Source organism: Homalodisca vitripennis, chromosome 2 (assembly GCF_021130785.1).
Source record: "Homalodisca vitripennis isolate AUS2020 chromosome 2, UT_GWSS_2.1, whole genome shotgun sequence".
Taxonomy (NCBI): Eukaryota; Metazoa; Arthropoda; class Insecta; order Hemiptera; family Cicadellidae; genus Homalodisca; species Homalodisca vitripennis.
Genome location: NC_060208.1, coordinates 140,516,189 through 140,541,081, shown reverse-complemented (window position 1 = coordinate 140,541,081; position 24,893 = coordinate 140,516,189).

Genomic DNA, 24,893 nt, shown 5'->3' with positions numbered 1-24,893 from the left:
CAACATATATGACTCATTCTTAGTGTATTCATCATTACTTATTATAAATATATACTGAGTAAATACGTTTTAATAACCTGTTACGAAAATGCTGATTGCTTTAATAACTATGTTAGGGAATATTTTATGTAAACTTGTACAAGTAAAAGAAAAGTATAATTTGTTAAACGATTTTTATATTTTTAATAAAATTATTAATAAATTTTAAATACTTACAGCAATATTTATATTTAGGTCATTCTGAATTACTATAACTACATAAAATACTCAAACATCCATTTCCATATTTTACCGTTATTTAGGGATATCAATACGTATTTAGATAGTTGCTCCTATTTCTTTTAAAATTTAATAATACATTTTTGCATGAATACTGTCTAAAAATAATTAATGTAACTGTGATATTATTGCCTTTCCACAATTTAATAATTTAATAAATTCCATAAACGGTCTATTGTACTTTTATGTTTTGTGAGTTAATGTGCATTGTCTCTTCACATTTCTTTCTTAATTATTTATCTTCATAAGATTTATTAAAAAATTGCATTTATATTGTATTAATTAATTATTCTTATCTTGGGATCAAACTAAACAGGCATCTTCCAAATACCTGCCATAATGGAAAATTATAGTACTTTATATTTTTGAGATTTACAACATTTTCCTTTGAAACCATAAAAACTCTTTTTTGAGACTTTTCATTTTCTACCGAAATACCAATTACATTTTTAGTTCATATTAATCAATATGTTCTCAATATACATTCATGTATTTTCGGTATAAGGCTTTTAATTGATAATGTATTCATTATATCCCTACACTCATATTTATTTCTTTAACTAACAATAACTTTATCTACCATAGCTTATTAAAATTTGCCTTAAATATGCAGTAGTATCTTAATAATGTAATAGAATATATTTTAATACTGGTAAATATAGCAAAAAGTGCAAAGTGCACAGTTATAAATAAAAGACATATCTGGGTTATGGCAATATATCATACCCCGCAAATATATGTACAACAACTGCAATGCATTTTACGAATATACTGGGCGCTATCTCACACTTGGATGGCAATATGTAGATAAATTAAAATATTATTGTAAAAGTTCATAATATGGTATTTAAATTCCAGAAGTTTAATTTGATTATATAAATGTATTCTAACTATCAAAAATCTTGTAAAACATGTTGTGCATGCTATATTTGTCATAATAGATTCTAGGGAGATATGGAATCTACTATATCGAATTATGAATCACTGGTATATAGCTTAATCATATTTATCGTTAAAATATTATTTTTATTTTCCTGTTTAAGGGTTAAATCTGATTTTTCTATGCCATCTTGTAATATGGTAAGTATCGCACACTCAGTAGTAGCAGTGGTTCTAACATATTTACCATAAAGCCTAATACAGAGGAGTATCACCCCAATATCACGAGTTTCGTAACAGGCTAGATTAAAAAGAAGCAAGGATTCCTCTCCTGCACTTTTTCTTTATTGTTAACAATTAGATATCCAATATATTTTTAAAATAATTTACATGATCCAGAATTCCTTTAATAATAGTAGTTATCACATGGGATGAAAATGTTGGCCTTACTGCACTTAACTTTAACAACAAATATTTTTAAGTAAATTTACAAACATTTTACTGTATTTTTACAATAGTTTAGTATTTAACTCGAAGCAATAAATAATAAAATCTCAAATTACAGACCTTTATTTCATAAATTTATAATTGATTTCCTATCATTCTTTGCACGAGAGTTATTCTTGCTATGGATTTTGTAGTTGATACAATTCCATAATCTAGGAGTGTCAACTTTTTAGATACACTGTAATTAATATTAGCAACCTTATCTGGGTGATGTACACGGAAGGAAATGATATAATATAGCTTTCATAATTACTGTTTGTTGTGAATAATTATTATGCATTAAGCAAAGATTTTATGAACATTAGAAAACAAAAACAAGCTGATTCTAGTAATGCCGATTTTAACATATAATTGGTGTATAAAACAACGGCAATATTGTCCAATACTAAAACAGTACTCTAAGCCTTCAACAGAAAAACAGTGAGACATATATGATGACATGATATGTGATAACATATTTATAATGAGATAAAAACATTTTATGTTATAACAGACACTCTTAACCTAATATAAATACATATATTTAAGATGTATATACTCTGGTAGAGTAAAGTAGCAAGAAATCAGCATATGTATAGTAATTATTATCCAAAATTGTATTCTGTAAATAATATTTCAATTTGAAATAAAATATATACATTAATGATTAGTATATCTTAATTATGTTTACATTATGTAAGAAAGTAGTTTCTTGCTATTTCTATTAAATTTGTAAATTTTATTTTCAGTTAGTGCTTTATAATACGCGCAGATATATTTTATAGAAAGCCTACTAAATACCAGCAATCAGTAATTAATATTACGATTTAACTATCACGTTACAAATCATTTATTTTATATAAAACGGGATATAGTGGACTTTAAGTAACGATTTAAATTCTTTTGTTTAAAACTTAGAAAATTTTAAAATATTAAAGAAAATTCAGTCTATTTACTTAGGACTGTAGGTTTTCTTGGCAACGTACTAGCTCTAGTTCTTCTACCTTGGCATGGTCCCTAACAATAACAATGTACATTTTCAACCTTTGCTAAACGTGCACACTTTCGTAACAAACACACAGAAAAATGCATTGCGACGTTTTTACTTATTAAATGATAGCGTAATCCAAACCATACCGTAACATACAGAGGTTAATACAAATTAATTTGAAGCTGGATAAATCTAGAGGTTTCATTATTCAGATAGTGTAAATAAACGTGCTGTCTTTGTTTAATATTTAATTGATATTTACTTAATAATATTGCGTTTCTTTATTATATTTTTTATTATTTAAATCTCACTTCAAAATGTAAACCTGAATTTAATTTGGTTACATTTAAAATATATATGCGAAAAATATTACTTTACAAAACGTATTATCCCCAACAAGCTTGATCCTGGATATTTCCGGGTAAGACTTTTACCATTACAACACAGATAGTTCAATATTATGCCCATTAGTGGTTATGTATTTCTAAGTGTGTGTTATATGTGTTTCAGTAATCAGAGTAATATAATAGGAATACCACAGTCATACACTAACTTTAATTAAAATTTAACTACGCTATCTGAAAACTATTCAACTTGTATTATACGCGCCTTTAATAATAGTTTAAGAATAATTGACAAATTTCTTTATTATTACAAATGAAGACTACATTACAACAGTACATTTCGGTTCATTCATGCGCTAATAGGCTCCTTGATTCAAATGGAAGACTATCTCACTGTGAATTTTCTTTAAGGCTTTATTCTTAAGCTTATGCGGTCTGTACCTTTTTTATTGTTTATTTTTTTTAGATTTACTTTACATTTTAAAATATGTAGCATGATGCAAATATTGAAATATATTGGAAATATTCAGAATCATCTCCAGTCATCATTTAACACCGGTTTCTAAGATTTCAATAAATCGATGTTATCTTATTGTCTTAATTTTATTCTCAAATGTTTCTTACTACACTTGGATGATATTAATCACATTTTTCCTGTTGTTTTTTTCTTATTTTTTATTACATATATTCTGATATTATATAACAATTACGTGATTGTGAACTATAATTATAAAAATTTTTCACATGACACAGACTGAGCCCTAACTACATGGACATATCTATACTTCATTCGTATACAATAGAATAGTGATCTTCACATCTATTTGTTATTTAGTTAGTTTTGATATTTAGCCTCCTTAATGGAAAAACCATATTAGGAATCTCTTCTTATAAGGAGAAGCAAGATAAGCTAGTGATAATTATTACGTTATAAGGAAATTAAGTTAGCAGTTTTTAGGTGATTGTAACAGGAAACCTTTGGTAATAGACATCTTTAACACATTATCTCAATTCATCAACAAAAATATAGATTGCATGAAATATAAGAGCTATAACGATATATATCATTATAAATAGTAGCATCTATTCGAATTTAATAACATATATTATCATGCACAAAACTGAATTAAAACATTAGTGAAAATTAAATAAATTTTCTGGGAGTAACAAAGATGTGATTTTATTTATGATAATTTAAATGAGTTCTGTAGGCACCTAGAACATCGCTGACCGCAGTAGAACACACGGAAATTTTTAAACTCCCTGAAATTACTCTGTCATTGAATTGAAATAACACACACACGTCAATGAATACAACAGACCTTAAAGAACTAATGTGGGCTTTTGGGAATAAATTTCTGATTACATAAGCACTTATATGCAGTTCGTTTATGAGCTTTTAATCTTTGAATAGCACATTTTCAGCAGTTAAGTTCTATTCATATTGGTACTTACAACTACATGCATCGTCTATAATACATGCTACTAAGGATTTCGTTCATCATTGAATTAATTACTACTAAACATAAATATCCCCTGAGGATACTGGCTAAATGGAAATGGAAAATCTCCTACAATACACAATGATCTGTAAACAATTTACGGCCACAAAATGAAGTACTTAAACTAAACGACCTCTGCAATAATATTATATAGTACCTATCATAGATTACAATTGTTTATGGTCTTTTAATTATTTGGTTGATTTTTATCACATCATCGATTAACAGTAACTGTCATAATAGAAGATTTTTGATGTTGGCTATTGAGCAACTCAAGATTGGTTATATAATTACAGATTAGAGATGACAGAGGTACAACAACTCATCGTTACCAACTGTCTCTAAGTTTGACAGGTTAGAACTTGGCAACAGTGATTAGAAGCAAACTTGATTAGGCTTCACAACTGGTTAAATTTTCTGTGACAATAGAACTTTAAACGTAACAGTATAATGTGTACTAAATTAATATTAAAACAAACCTAGTGCTAATGGTAGTACAATTATGCAGGAAAGTATAATTTAGTTGCATTATAAGCTTTTAGTAATTGTTCATAAATATATATATATATATATATATATATATATATATATATTGTATATTTTAATTTTTTTATGACATAATTTAACTGTGAGTAAGAATAAATATAAATAATTATTTTACCATTCTAAGTTTCTGTAAAGAGAATCTCATTTGAGCAACATGTAATCGATCATATACGTTTGGTTAGTAATGTATTATTTGAGAGATTTGTATATATATTAAAAGCTATGATAAACAATCGTTAATATTAAAAACATTATACAGCCTGTTTTAAAATTTTCAACGGGCATGCAAATGGCAAAAGTACATCTTCTCCAATCATATAAAATAGTAAGCCAAAATAAAAATTGACCTGTCTCTTTTTGTGTCCTTTGAACAACGATCATGTTAGTGTCGACTGTACTAATACTATGAATAAATTAATGTAAACAATGTTTCGTGTCGTTGTTTTGTATATTAGTTGTGATAAATGTTCATTTAGGTCCAGGACATGTTTCGGATTATTATATATTATATATAGGTATATATCGGATATACATAGCTACATATAACGATTTAGAGAAAAGCAAAAGAATCCAACAAAGTTTTGAAAAGATACAACACAAAATGTGTCTCTCTGAAAATGTACTAAATTATATAAAAATATAACAGAACTCAGAATGAGACAACGAAAGTTAATTATTATACTAATAAAAACTTTAAATTAATTCATATTTTTAAATATGCCTGAAACCTTGTTATAATAATTTTCATACTATATACTACTATATTTCATCTATATGAAGATTAAAGAAGTCGATTAAGACGTGATAAAATAACTATTCGAAACCGTTATCGAGGATATGCTAAGAGAAACTTAAAATAATTTTTAATATGGTTAATGCTTATATTACAATCAGTAAGGAATAATTAAAATTTTCAAAGAAGTATAAAAACTATTTGATGGTATATGCGGGCGCAGCCAAGCAGTACGTTCGACGTGGCGAAATCGCTCTCGGTATATCTCCCAATAAAATATATCTTGCGTGATTTATTAATTCTGGGTGACATATGAGTGTACTGTAGGCCTCTTCTTGAACAATACTTGTATAGTTTGTGAAGAATATCATCGGGTTGTGTTTGTTTTCTGTTTGTTGTTAAAGTGCTCCAAACATAACCTCAAAATGGTGAGTTGTGCCGTTTGCAGCAAAGTTATAGGCAGTAAGCAATTAAAAGTGACATGTTGTGAATGTGGCAAGGACTTTCAAGGCACATGCGTCAAGATAAACAGGGCAGATTTAGATTACCTAACGAGTGAAGGCACTGTTTGGCGTTGCAACCCTTGCAGCGTCACTCGCAGAGCCAGCTTGAGATTGGACTGCAAGGCTAACGAAGGTAATGTCTCACTTCAGGATGTAATTACTGCAATATCAGAATTATCAACTGCCCATAAGCAGTCTGTAATAGAATTTAACAAATCATATGAGGCACTAAATGACAAGCTGGACGAGAACACTAAGATGCTTAAGGAACAATCTGAACAGGTAAAAGAATATTTTGAGATTATCGAATGTCTAAGAAAAGAAAACAAAGCACTGAAAGAAAAAGTAGAAATGTTAGACAATAGGATGGATAAAACCGAACAGTATTCTAGGAGGAATACAGTTGAAATTCAATGTGTGCCACATGACAGTAAGGATGTAAGTACAGTGAAAAATGTAGGTAAAGCATTAGGCATGGAAATAACTGATTCAATGGTTGACATCTGCCACTCTTTAAAGAAGAGACCTGAATCGGATGCTCCGGCCGGAATAATTGTAAAGTTTGTAAGGCGATTTGATGCGGAGCAGCTGCTAGCGAAAAAACGACAGAAGAGAGAACTATCTACAAGACACCTAAACCTTCCTAATGACAACCCAATCTTCATAAACGAGTCTCTATCACCTACCAGAAGGAAACTACTCGCCTTGGCTCGTGAAGCAAGAAGACAGAACTACAAGTATCTTTGGGTCAAAGGAGGAAGAATATTCTTAAGAAGGGAAGAACAAGCTCCTGTTTGTGTTATTAAATGCCAGGCTGACCTCAATAACTTGTAAGGTAGGAATATTAAATTAATATATAGCTACAATATTTTATATTTTGATAATGTTAGCCTGTTACTTTGACTGGATTGCTCCTTTTTGAATACTGAATGAATTCTGAGTATAATACAATTGATTTTTTAAGTAGGGACACTGGTTTTGTTATTATTCATCAGAATATAAGAAATATGCGAGCAAATTTTGATGCATTTATAGTAGAAATGGCAACCCTAAAAAGTCTACCCAAAGTAATAATTCTGTCTGAAATATGGATTAAGGAATCTGAAATTCAACTTTATCAAATCCCTAACTATAATCCTTATATTAAAAACAAGTGAAACCAAAAGAGCAGGCGGAGTAGCTGTCTTTTTCCACTGCACTATCAGTAACATTAAAACTACACCGGTTAGCTTTACTTCAGCAGATGTATTAGACATAAATTTTCTTGAGTTAGGCTATAGTTTCAACTTATTAGCTGTATATAAATTACAGGAATATATTAATAATCTTTTTATAGATGAGTTGAGGACATACCTTTCAAGAGATTTTATAAAATCATGTAGAAATTTATTAATAATTGGTGATATGAACCTAAATTTGATTCAAAATAATAATGTAATAGATGAGTATAAGTTTCTAATCGCTAAAAATGCATTACAGACACTAATTAACTCTCCAACCCGAATAACAAAGCATTCTGAAAGCTGCATTGATCATGTGCTTGCAAAAATAAGCAATGTAAATGAAGTATTAATTGACGCTGCAATAATAGAAGGCAACATAACAGATCACTGCATGACAGCTGTATGGTTGAGGAGAGGGGAGGGGGTAACAGCTGATACAGTGGCGGTAAGGGTCGCGTCTTTTGCTTACCGCATTAACTACATTAAACTAGACAGCTTACTGAGTGACACTGATTGGAGTGATGTATATTTACAAACAAATGCTTCACATGCTTTTGATGTTTTTTATAAAATAATTAATACCGTAGTTTTAGAATCTAAAGAGGAAATTAAGAACAACAAACAGAAAATAATTAAACTAAAGCCGTGGATTGACACTGATACTTGTAAACGAATTAAAATTAGGAATACATTATTAAAAAGAGTCAAAAAACAGCCCAACAATACAGTTTTGAATGAATATTTTAAAGGTTATAGAAATAAGCTTAACAGCGATATCCGAAACTTGAAAAATAATTATTACTCTCATTTATTTTAAAACAGTAAGAAAGATCAGAAACGAACGTGGAAAATTTTGAAAGAAGTGACTGGTCAGAAGGTTATTAATACTAATGTAGATGTTAAACTGGAAATTGATGGTGTAATCTTTAGTGATCCATGTGAAATAGCGAATAAATTCAATGACTATTTTTTATCAGTGGCTGATGGATTAAGCAGGTGTGGTGATAATCAGGACATTCATTTGCTTGACATAAAAAATAAGTTTAGTGAAGTTTCTATAACACAATCCATTTTTATAGATCCTATTATAGAGAATGAACTTGAGTTATTAAAAAACGGAAAATCCCCTGGTATTGATGGTATTAGTTTCACATTAATTAAGTAAACCTATAAACAGTTTCTGCCTGTTTTATTGTATATTATTAATTTTAGCTTTCAATCGGGCGTTTTTCCGGACAAATTAAAAGAAGGATTAGTGATTCCAATACATAAGAAAAATGAAAGAACAAATTGCAATAACTATAGACCTATATCCTTGTTGTCATCTTTTTCAAAAATATATGAGAAATTAATGAAAGTTAGGCTAATAAAATTTCTTGATAAAATCAGATTTTTCAGTAAAAATCAATTTGGATTTAGACAAGGTCTAAATACCGAGATTGCTTTGATAGAATTATTGGATAGGGTATCTAGAGGTATAAATGATGGAAAACGGGTTAGTGGTCTATTTTTAGACATTAAGAAAGCGTTTGACACAGTAAATCATTCAATATTGCTCAAAACACTTTTCAATTGTGGTATAAGGGGAGTGGTTTATGATTGGTTTCAAAGTTATTTATCCAAAAGAAAGCAGTGTGTTAAAATCAATGGAAATATTAGTCAGTTTGGTGAGATTAAACATGGAGTTCCTCAAGTTTCAGTGTTAGGGGCTACATTGTTCTTAATTTACATAAACGACTTATGGAAAGGGGACTTCCATGGACAAGTAGTTTCCTTTGCTGATGATACAGCTCTGAGCTATGCTGGTGACAATTTAGACGAAATTGCACTAAACATGAATTCTGATTTGGAAGCTTTGCGTTGGTGGTTTACCAATAATAATTTAGTCCTTAGTTAAGTAAAACCAATTATATAAACTTTAGGCTCAAAGGGAAATTGGTTTTTTTCTGATAAAATTGATTAAAAATGCGCTACTTGTCTCTGCAATGGTGGACTATGTAGTGAATATTGTGCAGAGATAAAACAAGAAGACAGTATTAGATATTTAGGGGTGATATTGGATTCTGAATTAAATTGGAAAACACATGTTTCATCGATTAAAAACAAAGTTAATAAATATTCTTAGGATCTTTTACTTTTTAAGAAGGATGTGTAAAAATGGCCTAATGAGGACACTTTATTTTTCTTTGGTTCACAGTCGAATAAGTTATGGTATAGAGTGCTGGGGTGGAACTTACATAACCAATTTAAAACCACTCATAACAATGCAGAAGTATTTTGTAACAACAGTAGCTAAAGGAAATAAATATGACTCCTCTTGGCCAATATTTAGATCATTAAAGGTATTACCAATAAGAAATATGTATGTTTAAAAAGTTGTGAAGGTTTTTTTTTAACAGAAGTAGGAATAGGCATGATTGTTATAATGCATATAAAGGAAAATTAAGAAATTCTGATAATTTAGCTGTACCTAGACCATCAAAAACCTTTTTCACTAAAACATATAACTTTTTAGCCCCTCTGATATTCAATAGATTGCCTAATGAAATAAAAATTTTAGATACTTCACACAAATTTATTAGAAAACTCAAAGATTGGCTAATCACAGTGCAAGATATAAATGAATTGCTATTTGAAATCCAAAGTTGAAAAATTACTTCTACAATTACTGTGATTTTTATAAATTATTCTATACTATTTGTATGTAAGGGTGTGTGTGTGTGCATGTATTTTTGTGAATATGCAAGTGTAATGTGAATGTATGTGTGTATTGAGAATATGTATGTGTACATGTTCATAGTTGTATTAGTGAATATAAGGATACATATTGATGATATTCTATTGTGAGATTTGTGAAGGAATTCTTGTGCTTGAGCATAGGTCGGATTTTTTATTTATTAATGTTAATATTCTAGATATTTACGTTCAGTTAAAGCGGTTAATTTTGTTAACTCAAGATACAACTTTTTTTTACTAGGTCTCTCATATTATATTGTTCAATGAGGCCTACTTATTAAATTGTTTATATAATCTCATAATAATGTCTTTTATAAGAATTCAAATTTCATATACTATTTTAATTCTTAGGGAGTTGGGTCAATGATACTGGAATATAGAGCCCTGTATTACTTGACGGCAATTTCTTATCCAATAAGTACACGTTATTTCCTCCAATCAGGCTTTGCCTTGGAGGTTTCATTTTAAAAAAACAACCAACAAAAATAATGTTCATTGTAATTTCCTTTTAATTAACTGGTAAGTGTAAAAATTAATTGGTCAGCCTGAGCAAATCATTTTTGTTTTGTATATGCTATGTTATGTTTTTTTTTATATGCTATGTAATGTTTACCATATTTTGAATTATTGTATTACTGTTAGATTTATTGCAATTGTTTGTTGTTATTTGGAAATAAATTTATTATTATTATTATTTGGTTTAGAGAAATATTTGTAATTTATTAAAGTAATAAACCGTCATGTAACGTATAACATTATATGAATATGGGTTGGAAAATTCAAGAGTAAAAGTTTGGTAAGTTTGTTCTATGTATTTATCTTTATAATTAATTAGAGTATAATTTATTGTGCAAATATCTTTCACAGAACCCAAATAAAATATAACGATACAGGCATAGCACTATTGTATTATGCTGTTATATTGGTAGTTATCCTAATCTAATTTCTTAAACTAATGTGGAACCCATGGGAGTATGTTTTCTCCCCATATTAATTAGGATCGACAATCAACCTTTTCTTAATAACATTGGAAGAATGCAAACTGATTTTGAATATTTTATTTGGTAGGTCTTACCATTGATAATGTTATTCAATTTCTCTACGATACTACCATTAGGGTATTATTATAGTTAAATTCTTCGACCTATATAATCGCAGATACCATTTAAGCTGTATAATTATACCAAGGTATTTCTGAAATTCTATTCATTAAACGTTCACCACAGAACCTTATGTTCCCGAATACAGCTACCAGTGATTACTTTTCTCAAGAAATGTCTTGTGCAGAAATTGTTAACACACCCCGTTCAGTGCTTCAACCTCGGCTAAAATTTATATAAATGATATCAGTAATGTGATAATTTTGAAACTTTTACATTATTTCTGTTTCTAATTATTAAGAAACGTCACAATTTTATTTAAAAAAAATGAAAGAACATATTTCAAAGAAAACTACTTATAATTTCATGTAAAATTTATGTATACAAAATTTACTAATAATTTGCAAAATGTTATTAGTTTTTTTTTATTTTGGACATATTAGAAACTGACACTGCTTTGGGCGGATTCAAGACATTGTAATAAAACGCTGGTAATGGCAGCATTGATGTTAGTTGGCTTTAATTATTTTTAATATTAAATAGTTTTGATATATAACCACAAAAGAAATGAACATGTCAAACGTGCTAGTTATTTCCTGCATACTTTGATACAACAGTGTTTGTTACAGTTTTAGCTGTTAATTATGTTATCTCAGTTGAATTAATTCATAAGAGTATTACTTTGCTAAATGGCCCAGAAATTTCAGAAGGGAAATTAAATTTTTGGTATTATAAGCAGACAATCCAGGATCGTGTAATAAATTTAGAAGTCATAATTTATCTTTTTTCCCTAAATCCATGTATACGGTATATTATCTGCATTGCCGCTTTTAAAGCAAAAAAAAAAACTCCTTTTGATTATTCTGTACAAACATTATTTTAAGTTAATTTGGAAAATTGTGTATCCATGTGTAGGAATATACAGCAGAATATAAACACTAACTATACATTTTATGAATACTCAAATATCATTAAAAAATAAAACTGATATTCTGAAATTGCATGTTTCAACTCAATATAACTGAGTAAAAATTATATTTTTAGTATTATAAAATTAATTGTTTCAGTCGTATTCCAAAGGCGATTACTTTATTTATATTTTCATGGAAATGGTTCCAAAATTAATGACTTTGCCACATATACTTGTCTTGGGGTGTTTTTAAGATGAACCTGATAACTTATTGTTGTGGAATTTTTAAAGTAATATCTATCTTTCTTGTTTTAAATGAATTTGCCTGAAAGCGCCATCACAACGAAATTTAAAAGGAATCAATCCAACTAAAATTGGAAAATAAAACAGAAGTAATAATTATACCTATTCACAATACTTGACCATTATTGTCATAAAAATATCACACGAGAAAACGTACCTCATCGTTTTATTCAATAAATACTTTTAATCTAGATAGGTATTTGAAACCATATCTAAACCTGTGGAATGTATAGTTTACCATATAACTTGAGATATTTGTTTTAACTTTTTAAACATATCTCGTAATTTTGTAACAAACTTTGAACATTTTGTCTAATTGTAGAAGCTAAAATTTAAGCCAGTAATTCAATAGAGCAAAATCGTTATAAGTTTGTTAATTAAAGACATTTTTGTATACTTGCATAAAATCCCTTTTACTTTTCCTAAACTTATAAATAAAAATTAATCGCTAAATTTGTTGCTTAACCCTCATGTAAAAAACGGTTAGACCAAATTAGCTAATAATTTTTCTAATACATCTTTTCATGTACGAAAAAGGTGTTGATGATGAGAAAAGTACAAAGAATTATAAAAAATAACTTAAATATTTAAAAACATAATTGGAAGTTAACTGACACCTAAGAGCTGTTCGCACTATCAGCTGATTATAATCAGGCTTTTGCTCTGTATATTGGTATATTGGGGACTAACTAACCACAGTTTACTGAGCACCTTGTAGATCAACAGATGGGTAAGATCTTGTGTGGTTGTTTCGTTTAGACGTTCGTCACTCTCTGTTGCCGGCCATATTATTGGTGGGCAACGCCTGTATATTTCATGGCCTTACTCATCGCGACGGTGCCGTCCCTATATCTATTCTGTTCTCAATGTAAGTGATAAAGTCACCCACTGAGTTAAAATTTACACCTCACTGTTGCTCGCATATTTGCTCCCAATTAACTTTTTACAGTAATCACTATTAATGTTAGAAACTTTAGATACCAAACTGTGTATGCAAATTAAGTTACTTATAATTTAGCAATATTTAATAATATGTAAAAAATAGACTAACCGACAGTTACATTTACACAGAGTATAAACCAGTGCAGCGGTTTGTTTTACTTCATGCAATCCATTAACAAACATGACTTTTTAATGTATTGTGTTAACAGATCTCTATGTAATCTCCTCACGACAACTTTAAAACATTTCAATGAATTTATAAATAAAAGTGCTACATGTATTTTAAATATATTGTACTCAAAAACCGTGAAAGTGTGTTCCCTTATTATCAAACTATATTTTAAAACAATACCTGACGCAACATGACATGGGTAGCTTAATACAACTAAATATAATAGCAGTTATCCCCAACTTCTATTTCAAAATCGATTTCCACTGAGTAAAATCATATATGATGTAATAATAGAGCTGTATGTGTTTTATTCAAGAGCAATTTGGCATTTATTATGTACATATTATTTCAGTATTCTTGGTGAAGAGGATCAGAGTTTAAATAATTGACACTTATAACGGGATTTTTATAGTTTTTATTATTTCTCGTTTATATAAATTATATTTCCGACGCCGCAGCTGAGTGTTTTTTATATATATAATATCTAAAAAGTGTTACAATTGATTTTGAATTTTTATTGCCTTAACATTGGTTAAATATTATTTTAAATACATTAGTTCTTTTATTCTTCACAAGTGAAATCTGAAGTAGGCTAAAAGTTAGATATGAAAGTTCCCTTTTCTGCGTCCATTGCACTACTGAGTACGCAATGTTCGAAAACTTATATGTTAATAAATATTAACATAATAATAAATAAATAATAATAAATATATAACTTTGACCAACTTCAGTTGAAAGTCTCAATAGCTGTTTGGTGTCCTTTAAATTTGTGTTGTGGAACATAAATATCACAACTTTTTCCGAATTCTATTATATACCGGGAAAATTTCCCGATCGTTCTTAAAAATTACCTCCTCAACATCGAATTATCTAGATTGCTTATGCTGCTGACATCTTTAAATATCTGTATTAAGATATTTTTACAGATAAATTTGTAAAATATATGCAGTTTTATGACTGTTTAATGACTGGTATGTAAGTTATAGCCATTTAATTATAAAGCATATAATATCAATATGGGACACGTTTACGTAACTAATACATATGTGTGCGCGTGCGAGTGCGCGTTTGTGTGTGTGTTTGGAATATCTAAATATGTAAGACTACTCTTAACACCTTGCGATTGGATACCTAGTAAATAAAAATTGTTAACCGCGCATTTTCTTTTGACACTCTTTAAGACAATGGAACTGAGTTCTAGGAAAAAACACCATATCACTATATACGATTTTGGTTGGATATATTTCACCACAATTTGGCCGGAAACTGACAGAGGCCGATACCTGCTACAGGTTTATTCGAACGAGAGACCAAGGCCTGCTGGATGTCGAGAACTGCAGCTGAGTTCGCGAGGTCTTAGAGACCAATTGCTCCAGACGTGCGAGGAGAGAAATTGGTCAAATTGTGTAGTTTCCAGAGGTTAAAACCTCCCAGAGACATGTGACCGAGGAAGACAAGGCCTGCGTGCCAGAGATCAGGAGTTCCTATAGTTTAAGAGCTCTTGTAATTCAGTCAGGGACCTGGGAGAGACCGGATGTTTTCAAAGCCAGAGCTAAAAGTCTTTTCACGGAACCATATAATGCAGTGTTGTTAATCAGTTTCAATGTACTGGTCCTACGAACTGAAATGGAAATCTACCTACAATCTGGAAGCTGTGAGCTAAACGGGCTTATTAATACGGGATACCCATAATATGTATGTTAGTTTAGTTTGAATTATATAATTATAGTTACTATACTTACTCTTACTCTTACTCCCATGGCCATGGATACCCTAGGTGGTATTTGGCCTCGCCAACCAGCTGCCTCCATCTCTCCCTGTCTTCACAATCCCCCTGACCCGCTTTTAATTTCCGCAAGTCCTTCTCCACCTGGTCCTTCCAGCGATTTTTTGGTCTACCTCGAGGTCTTCTTCCAACTGGACTGTGTTTCCAAACCTCTTTAATCAATTTATCATCTTCCCTCCTCATCACATGGCCTGCCCACCGAAGTCTTTTGCTCTTTGCTTCTCCTACAACGTCTGGAGATTGAAACATCTCTCTGATTTCTTGGTTGTGCCTGATTCTCCATCCATCTCCATCTCTATAGTTACTATAGTTAGTTTAAAATTTAATGTATAATTACCTAATCTTCTAGCTTAATAACAGCCAATGTTAATCCTTAATATTAATATTTAATAAAATCTAATGTGTAATTACTAAATCTTGTAGCTTAATAACAACCAATTTTAATCCTTAATATTTTGGGATTTTTAAATTCTAATTAACAAACTATTTACATTCACTATCTAGGTAAGTAACATTGTATTTACATAAGGATTAAAACTTATTTGTTTATATGTAAATCACCATTTTTATCCTCTGATTATATGTTTATGATATACCTTTGTCTTGTATTTTTAAACGTAGAGTAACAAGAGCGATGAACCTTACTTTATACTGTTCTTTTGTGTCTTCACAATTAATGATTCAAACTTTTGAAGCTTTATTTAAGATAGCTGTATAAGATTGTAAATTTGATTGTTATAAGTACGGCGAGAAAACAATTAAATACGTTTTATTTCAAAAGGATGTTCTTTTTTAATTTCAGGCACTAGTTATATTGAAATGCTTATTATATATTGAAGGAGAGAAGTTTTATGTCATAATCCACTAAGGTGTATGCCAGATTGTAAAGCATAAACGTAGTTTAAGTTCCAACTTTAGTCAAAAACTAAGCTATTAAGGAACTTAGATATGTTCTATGAGAATTTAACGTGTTTTATGTAGAACTAAACAGACTGGTTTCTGGAATTTTTCAATTTAACAATTGATTATACTTGTTTAATAATAAAAGGGGTATGTAAAATCTTTTGGTACCAAAACCCTGAAAAATTTAAGAACTATATAGAATATGCTTAACTAAAGCAAAGTAAATTGTATACAAATAAATATACTTAATAGGTTTAATACCATTTGAAAGTAAGAAATTGTTTAGTTGTATTGTGCAGTTTTATTATTTAAATATTGCGTAGGTTAGTTTATTTTACATAATAGTAAAATCCAACCATCCATAATTGAAAAACAATCGAAATTATGTCATGTTACTAAAGGCACATATATTTTCAAACGAACATACATAAAACGAGTAATCGATTGAACGGAAGCTGACGATGACAATAATGTACTTGTCAATATCATGCATTGACAAAACCAAGAGATGACAAATGAATTGCCGGTGTTTGATTATTATTTTTAGCTCCTAATTGGTAGGTTTCATTTGTGGCTTGTTCAGTTATTTGTCACGTATTCCTATATTAGTACCTCAATGTTTGTTTGCTTGTCATTAAAAAAAAATATATATATATATATATACAAGTGTTAAATAGAATCAAATAATACATATTAATTTTTCTCTACGTATTTTACCACTCTGCATAAAAACTCTGGCTAATTAGACTTATTTTGTCGGCGTTAACGAGTCACATCTATCGAGGACTTTGGAAAATGTCAGTTGAAGTTTGAATTCAGTCTCTCCACATGAAATCTCGAGAACGGACCGATTTGTAGACTTGATATTTTGCAAAACAGTCTCAGTGAAGCGTTGTACTTGAACGTGGTGTGTCGTACTCCTACCTTGAACGTTTACTGTCGGGAGAGTTATACATTTGTACCGTATGGACCAAAAATGGAGATATTTGAGGACGCAGTAATTAATACTGAAGATTTCTACGTGTTTGCATGCGTTTCATTGAACAAATAAACTCAAATGTATCACTTCTTCCCCACTATTATATAAAATTATGACTTAAAGACATTGCTACCAGAATAGAATAGGAATTTACTTAACATTTTATACGCATGTGGGCCTAATAGTTCCTATTTTTTGGAATATTGACAATGAAACTTACAAAATTATGACTTATTTATAAATATTAAATGTTATTAAACGTTGTGGTTGTATCATAAACCACACTTATAGTATCCTTGGTTCGTTGTTGTTGTTATAGTTGCAAAAATAAGAATAAATCATACTATAAGAATTCTCGGTTTGATAGCAACTTGTATAACGGAATTCAAATTGAATAAGAAATAATCAAACACAAAAAAATTATCGCGACATGATTAACCATTTATCGAAACCACTTATAATCACGACAATGTGTTCTCGTCAGAAGGCATCACCCCACCTATGTCCATTATTGTCTGGCAAATAAAACATCGTCATGTGTAATATGATTTACTACTTACAAGTTTACTTAATAATACCTTTAAAATATATGTCTTGCTTGAAACAGCTAGTTTTAATACAATAAATGTTTAATTTACTTTCAAATAAGACGCGCGAGGTCTTTCCTGGTAGGTGGATGGTAAGTTAAAATTTTAGTTTTAGTTTATTTAGATTGTTAGTAGTTTTTATAGACAGAATTCAACTGAACACTCAGTTTTACTGCACTCTTTTATTATTAAGTTAACCCAAGTTTTAACCATCATTAAATCGCTAATACTTCACATGACACATGACATTAACATGTAAAGATGCAAATGTGAATCGGTTTATTTCGTACCAAGCTCAGGATACGGATAGAGTATAAAAATAATATTAGTTGTACTACAAGTATGATAATGCAAATATTTTATAAATTGGTATCCAAAATACAGATTATGAAAGACTGTAAACTTTAATAACTGTAAAATGAGAAAACTACAATATATTTAACAACATACTCTCGAAACAGTTCCAGGTCCTAATAAGTTAAAAGCGTAGTACTTTGCTTGTAATACTTTAAATAACAAATTAAAAAAATATTTGTGTATAGTAACAAAATCATAATTTAGTTTACAAAAATATTAGTTGTAATATTTAGGCTTTAACATGAAGGATCTAAACAACTGTAAAATAAAAAGGAACTATAAAGGCTACAATAGAAAACTTTACTTGTCTTCATTAATAAAAGGTCAAGCAATGATATTTTTGTCGTTGTAATGATTTTTGTATATTTTACTTTAAATATAACTAAAAGATTCTTAAGTATCATTTTACATAGGTAATGAGTAACAGTTTTATATGTGCGTTTTGTATTAAGAGTTATAGCTTACATCTGATGAGTATCATCGATTATAAAACAATTATAAAGGTCACTATTTGTTGCCATATCACATTCGTATACTAACTACAAATTTAATTCTAAGTTATGCTATTCATTCTATCTCAAATGCTATAAATTGACATCAGCTTAAATCACGGCTGAATACTGGCTTTCCGTACGATACTCACAGAATATTAACAACAAGTGTAAAAGTACTTAATAATAACAAACACCTAATTCTGTTTCAAAGTTGGTGGAGAATATCAATCAAAGAGGATTTAATCTATTGATTCTATTCTATCGACATGCGTTTTATATGGTACATAATGTAACATTCCTGTATCATATAACAATTACTGCATCAATTATTTATTAATTGTAGGAAAAAATAAATCGCTAGACTTTGAAAAATAAATACTATAGAATTGATAAGTTAGAAATGACTTTGTATTCAACTGAAATATGTGAAATAAGCTGCAGTTTCAGATTTAATTTAAAATACATATTCTCGTTTATTACATTATAATTCTCAGAAAACCACTAACAAAAGCTTGGGTTGACAACGGCTTTTGAACATTTTCTATCAGATATTTATGAATCATTCAGTGACTGTACTCCACTGGTAGTGACATTAGTTTTACTTGGTCGTGGTTGATTTTAGTAATAACTGTATCCTTACCTTCTTTCACGTCGAGATCTCAAAATGGAATACTCCGTGCTGGACTCACCTGGATGAGAAGCTGCCTTTCTCTTTATATCCAAGGTGCACTTATTAACATTGGCGAGGGAGTGAATCTTTATTTTATCTCTGATGTTCAAACCAATTCATTTGGCAAAGTGATTGTGACACGTGAAGCAAATGTCCTAAATTGTAAAAATATCTAACATATGTTTAGATATTAGAGGCACATTGAACAATCCAATGATACACCAACTAACAAACACCAGGGTCAATGCATTAATACCAGTTAAGAGAGGTTATAAAGAATCAATCAGTAATACACTATAGTTTTTGTTTAAATCAATTATCTCTAAATATTAAATTTCCTTAATACAATGAGCTCAAAAAAATTTGTTCTACAAGAATATAAAAAAAGTTTACAGTTCTAATATTATTACAAATTCGAAAGTGCCATTGTTTGTTTGTTTTGTTCTCACGTGTAACCTATGCAACCGAGTGTACTGAAATGTTACATAGACATTATGACGGTTCCTGGGATGAATATAACCTTATTCTTATTTCGAAAACCCTTCCAGACTACGCCCCACTGGTCTTTAAAGTTGTGAAAAGTCCCATCTCGGTCTCGAAGTTTGTGTTATATTAGTTGAATGAGCATGTCAGATATAATCAACTGTTCTGTATAAACAGATCCCCGAATTACCGAAGAGTAGGCTTCTCAGTCCTAAGTAGGGAAATATAGTTACTTCGTCAGGACAACGACACAAACTCATACATGCCGTTGAATATGGATTATACTGGAAGTAGATCACAATAGCAGGAAATAAGCGGATGTTTTAACCAAAATAGATATTTTAGACCTTTGAATGTATTTTCTTGATGAGGATAACAAGGCAAACTCAGTTGTGACATCGAAAACATAATTTGTTGAACGAGAAATGCTCCTATACACGCCAAACTTCACATAAGAGTTATTCTTCAACTTCTGATCGTATTAAACATGAACACTGAAATAATATGGACCTTATCGTACACTTACTTACGTTTTAAAAATATCGTAGAGGACAATAATATTAATACTACATAGTATGTGCTGTAACTAATTAGGCAAAGCACTCTTAAAAAACGCATGCGAACTCGCGGGTAACAGATACAGAAATTAGAATCGTATAATATTTCTAATAATACAAGACGTTTTCATATTTAAAAGTAAATAAACCATTATCATATATTTGTAGATTGGTCTTTTATTGGTAACATCGATAGAAACAAGAAAGTATCAGAATTAATAAATTTGTAATTAAACCAATCATAATAACATGAGATTTCAAAATTTAACAAATTCAATTTAAAAGAAGAAGGTTAATTACAATTACAATATAAATATTATAGTAGAAAGTCAATATTTGTAATAAGTGACAAAATTTGATATTAGCGCCTTTTTGCGTTGTATGACCCTTCCTCATTACCGAACGTTTATTTAAACACTATTATGTAACTTAACTTAATGATTGAATATGGCAATGATGTAGTCAGATATCTCAAAAAAATTAAAGTCTACAGTTTAAATGTTCATGGAACTCAATTTCTACAGAAAACAACGTGATAGTACATGACCAAGCTTGGAATTTTCATGATCTTTGTTTGTATTGGGATGTAAAACTCACTATTTATACGAATTTTTGTCTGTTTAAATCTCCAGAGGACACCTTGTAAATGAAATTACCTCTAGATTTTATATAGTTTAATTCTCTATGCAACCTCAGCCAAGCATCTTGTGTGACACTTAGTGTGGCGTATTCCAATCATGTGATGGGACCTGTATCCACACACAATGTACACATGAATTTGATCACCATGTAATCATGTAAGGCCACCCAGTAATTAAATTTTATTAAAACGTACAACTTATTAACAATTTTGTATAAATGCACAAAACGACCATATACTTTAAAGTGTAGGTACGTAAGTATAAACCACTGGATTATTGTAAAAAAAATTTAAAAAAATATTGTAAAATTATTGGAAGAAATGGGTAGGTTAAAAAGCGTAATATATACTTCCAGCAGCACCCTCTCATAAGCTCGACCAATGACCTCGTAAGGCACTCTTCCTTCTGCAAAGTACGCAACGTGTCGGTTTTAATCTTTTATTTGGCTGAGAAACTCATAAACACTGTATATCCCTGATTACTTCTATAACTATGCATATTAAAATTAAAGAACAATGCACATTAAAATTAGTGAAATAAAATAAACAACATTAGTAGTTACCTAAAATTAAAATATTTCCTAAACTATATACGCACTAAACATTACTAATATTGTAGCAATTATACTCTGTTTCCTAACTATTCTTGTTTAACAAGGTTATTATCTCTGAGGATTAATCAATCTCTGATGAACTTTTATATTGGTATATCTAGGTTTGCTAAATCTTTAAATGTAGTAGGTGGATGTTGTTTGAGGTGATAGTTATAAAAATGAAATATACAATTTCTTTGTATATAGGGATTTTTCGAAGAAACTTTCATGCAGTTTCCAAAGATTCAAACACTTCAGAGAGGTAAATATTTGGTATTATTTATTTGAATATGTATGGTTAGGTTTAAAAATATACAACCTTGATTCAAGCTATTAAAATACGTAAATACGTAATATATAGGAAATACGTAATGTTATAATTAATTGGTCATTTTAAAAACAGCATAAGTAAAAAAATCGAACTTTCAGAAAACGACCAAAAACTGTTTTAGTTATTTGCTGTCAGTATGAAAATGTGTTTAAAATTATATTATTTATCTTTGAGTTAATTTAAACACAACTTAGTAAAAAAACTTTAATTCTTTTTTAATAAATGAAAAATATTTTAAATAATTGACTTAAGCTATTTTTGATCGAATTAAGGGGAAAAAATAATAACCAACTATTTTTTTGAATTATTACAGTTTTATTATAAACCTTAAAGCCTATCAATACCTAAACATTGTAAAACATTTTCAAAGAACTGTAAATAGATTACACATCAATTTGTTCATCATTTCCATCGTAAGTCTCCTAGGCGAAGATTGCTTCATAAAAAGATTGATCTTCCTCATTTTCAGGTAGGTAAGGTCTGAATTTTAAGATATCATTCATTTTCTTTTTGTTTATGGGGATATATCCCTTAGAGTAAATTTTTCCGGAAGGCAATAACAGGTTTCTATTACTGTTTCTTATGAGGAAAGTATGACATTGAATGATGTCAATGTAGCCTACTCTCTTGCAAGAACTACTCCTGGTTTTGAATCTGAGTGTGTGAAGTGCATAAACTTTGAAATGCCAAATGGAATTTTGTTGCCTCTTGGAATATCTTTCCCGCGGGTTTCTTGAGATATTACATTTTTCTTCAAAAAATTAGGCCACCAGCCTTTTTCATCGAGAATATCATCAGAATCTGGTATCGTTACTAAAAATTAATTTTTCGCTGATGATTGTAAAATCAAAGCAGCAAGTTCTTTCAATGTGAATATTCTGTCACACTTTCTAAGTTTTCTTTGACCACTGCAAAATCACGGTCACAGGGTAAAAATTAGTGACCCCTTATGGGGAAATATTGATCAACACTTTTAAATCGATTCAAAGACATTAAGGCATTAGCCAGTCGGATCAATTAATGGTTTTTATTCTGCCCTCCCGCATCCGTCTGAGAATATATGAAGATTTTCAACACCTGCCATATGTTCTTCTAGGTAATTAAGTATAAAGGTACAGACTTTTTGGGCTTTACAGGCAACACCTTTATGGTACATATAAAACACAGCAGTGTTGTCTTTCAAGTTATGTATGCAGAACAAACTCACAGTTAACTGCCGCAAATAGAAACTTTCTTGTATCGGGATAGTAGGCAGTTGTATATTCTGCATAAAGTCAATGCATATACCGCCAATTTTGCCTTCACTATTTTTCACTGCAGTTGTAACTTGCTTGATTTTTTGGGAAAATTTTTTAGCTCGCCTAATATGGACAACTTTTTCTGCAACAAAAGAATGTTTTGCAGTTTCATTAATGAACTTACTTTTTATTTTAACATCAAGTGCTTCACAGGTGCAGCATGTGTCTACCTGAGGGCGACTAAAGTGTAGATTAAAGTCTTCTTTGAAGATTTTAAGGTAGTACTTATAGCCTACATCAATATCTGGGTGTGCCTGCGAATAACTTGAACATTTTAAGAACAATGAGCTGTTCATTAAGATAATGATATTCTTTAGAACTGTATTGAGCGATCTTGACTGGGAAAGATGCAATATGTGATTTAATAGCAGAAACTAAAGTTTCTGGTTTGGCATTTGCAGAAACATTTTTTCCACGTTTATCAATTGGAGATTTCCCCAATAACAGTAAGCTGTTTATTCTGTGTATGCGGGCAGGAGTTATAGCATAAATTTTACAGAAAGCCTTCTGACATACCTGATGTTTACCATTAGGAGTGTTCACCTCATAGATGAATGAAACTTGGCGGTCAGGTTTATTAGATTCTGTATTAGGTTTTCTCCTCCTTTGTTGCTTAACCTCCGATGCTGCCATCAGTGATTGCAGGTAATTATCTTGCTCGTTTTTAGAATTTAAGCTTCTAAAATTGTCGTAAATCTGCTTCCTGGCATATTCTGGCAATTTAGAGTAGCACTTTTGGCGACATCTGAAACAACACACATCATGTAGGCCTATGTATATAAACAATACTCAATTTGAGTTAGCTTAAATAGTGCTAAACATTGTGTTTGGGTACAGGGTATAAAATATGTGATATTTTTTATGTTTTTGAATATTACTGATAAAAATATCTACAGAAGTTAAAATAATAGGCGATGACAAATCACTTAACCTAACCTCTAAAATGATGGAGCTGAGACAGTAATATTTACATTGTCAACAACATACTTTAGAGTTTACAATATAGGATGAATACTAAACACTTGTCATACTTAAAGTAATTTTAATGCATAATTTAATTACTTGCAATCATTGCCAGGTGTAAGTGCATCGATATGTTTTCCTGTGTGAGAAATATAAGCCGAACCAGTCACTCTTGCTCTTTTTATAACTTCAAACTTGTAGTTTTCTTTGTGTCTCTTGCCCCTTTTCCTTATAGTAATATTACAATTTTGACTTGTTACCGGTACTTCTAAATTCATCTTACAAACAATAAGTAATAATGACAACAAAGTCAAGCTGACTGTGATTCACATTCACATTCACTACAGCTAGCCTCTGCAACTGCAAATAAAGGGCATCAGCTGTTGGATGAGAACAGCTGACTGCTCAGTTCATCTGATTACAAGTCACTGACTTATGCTGTTTCTGAAATGAGTTAAAATTTCTATTATGCTATTAATAATGATAGAATACCTGACTTGTGTTGTTTTTGAATGGAAAACATGTATCTACATATGAAGATGTAAAAAACACTGCTAACTCAATTTCACAAAAAATGACTTATGCTTTTTCTAAAATGACCGG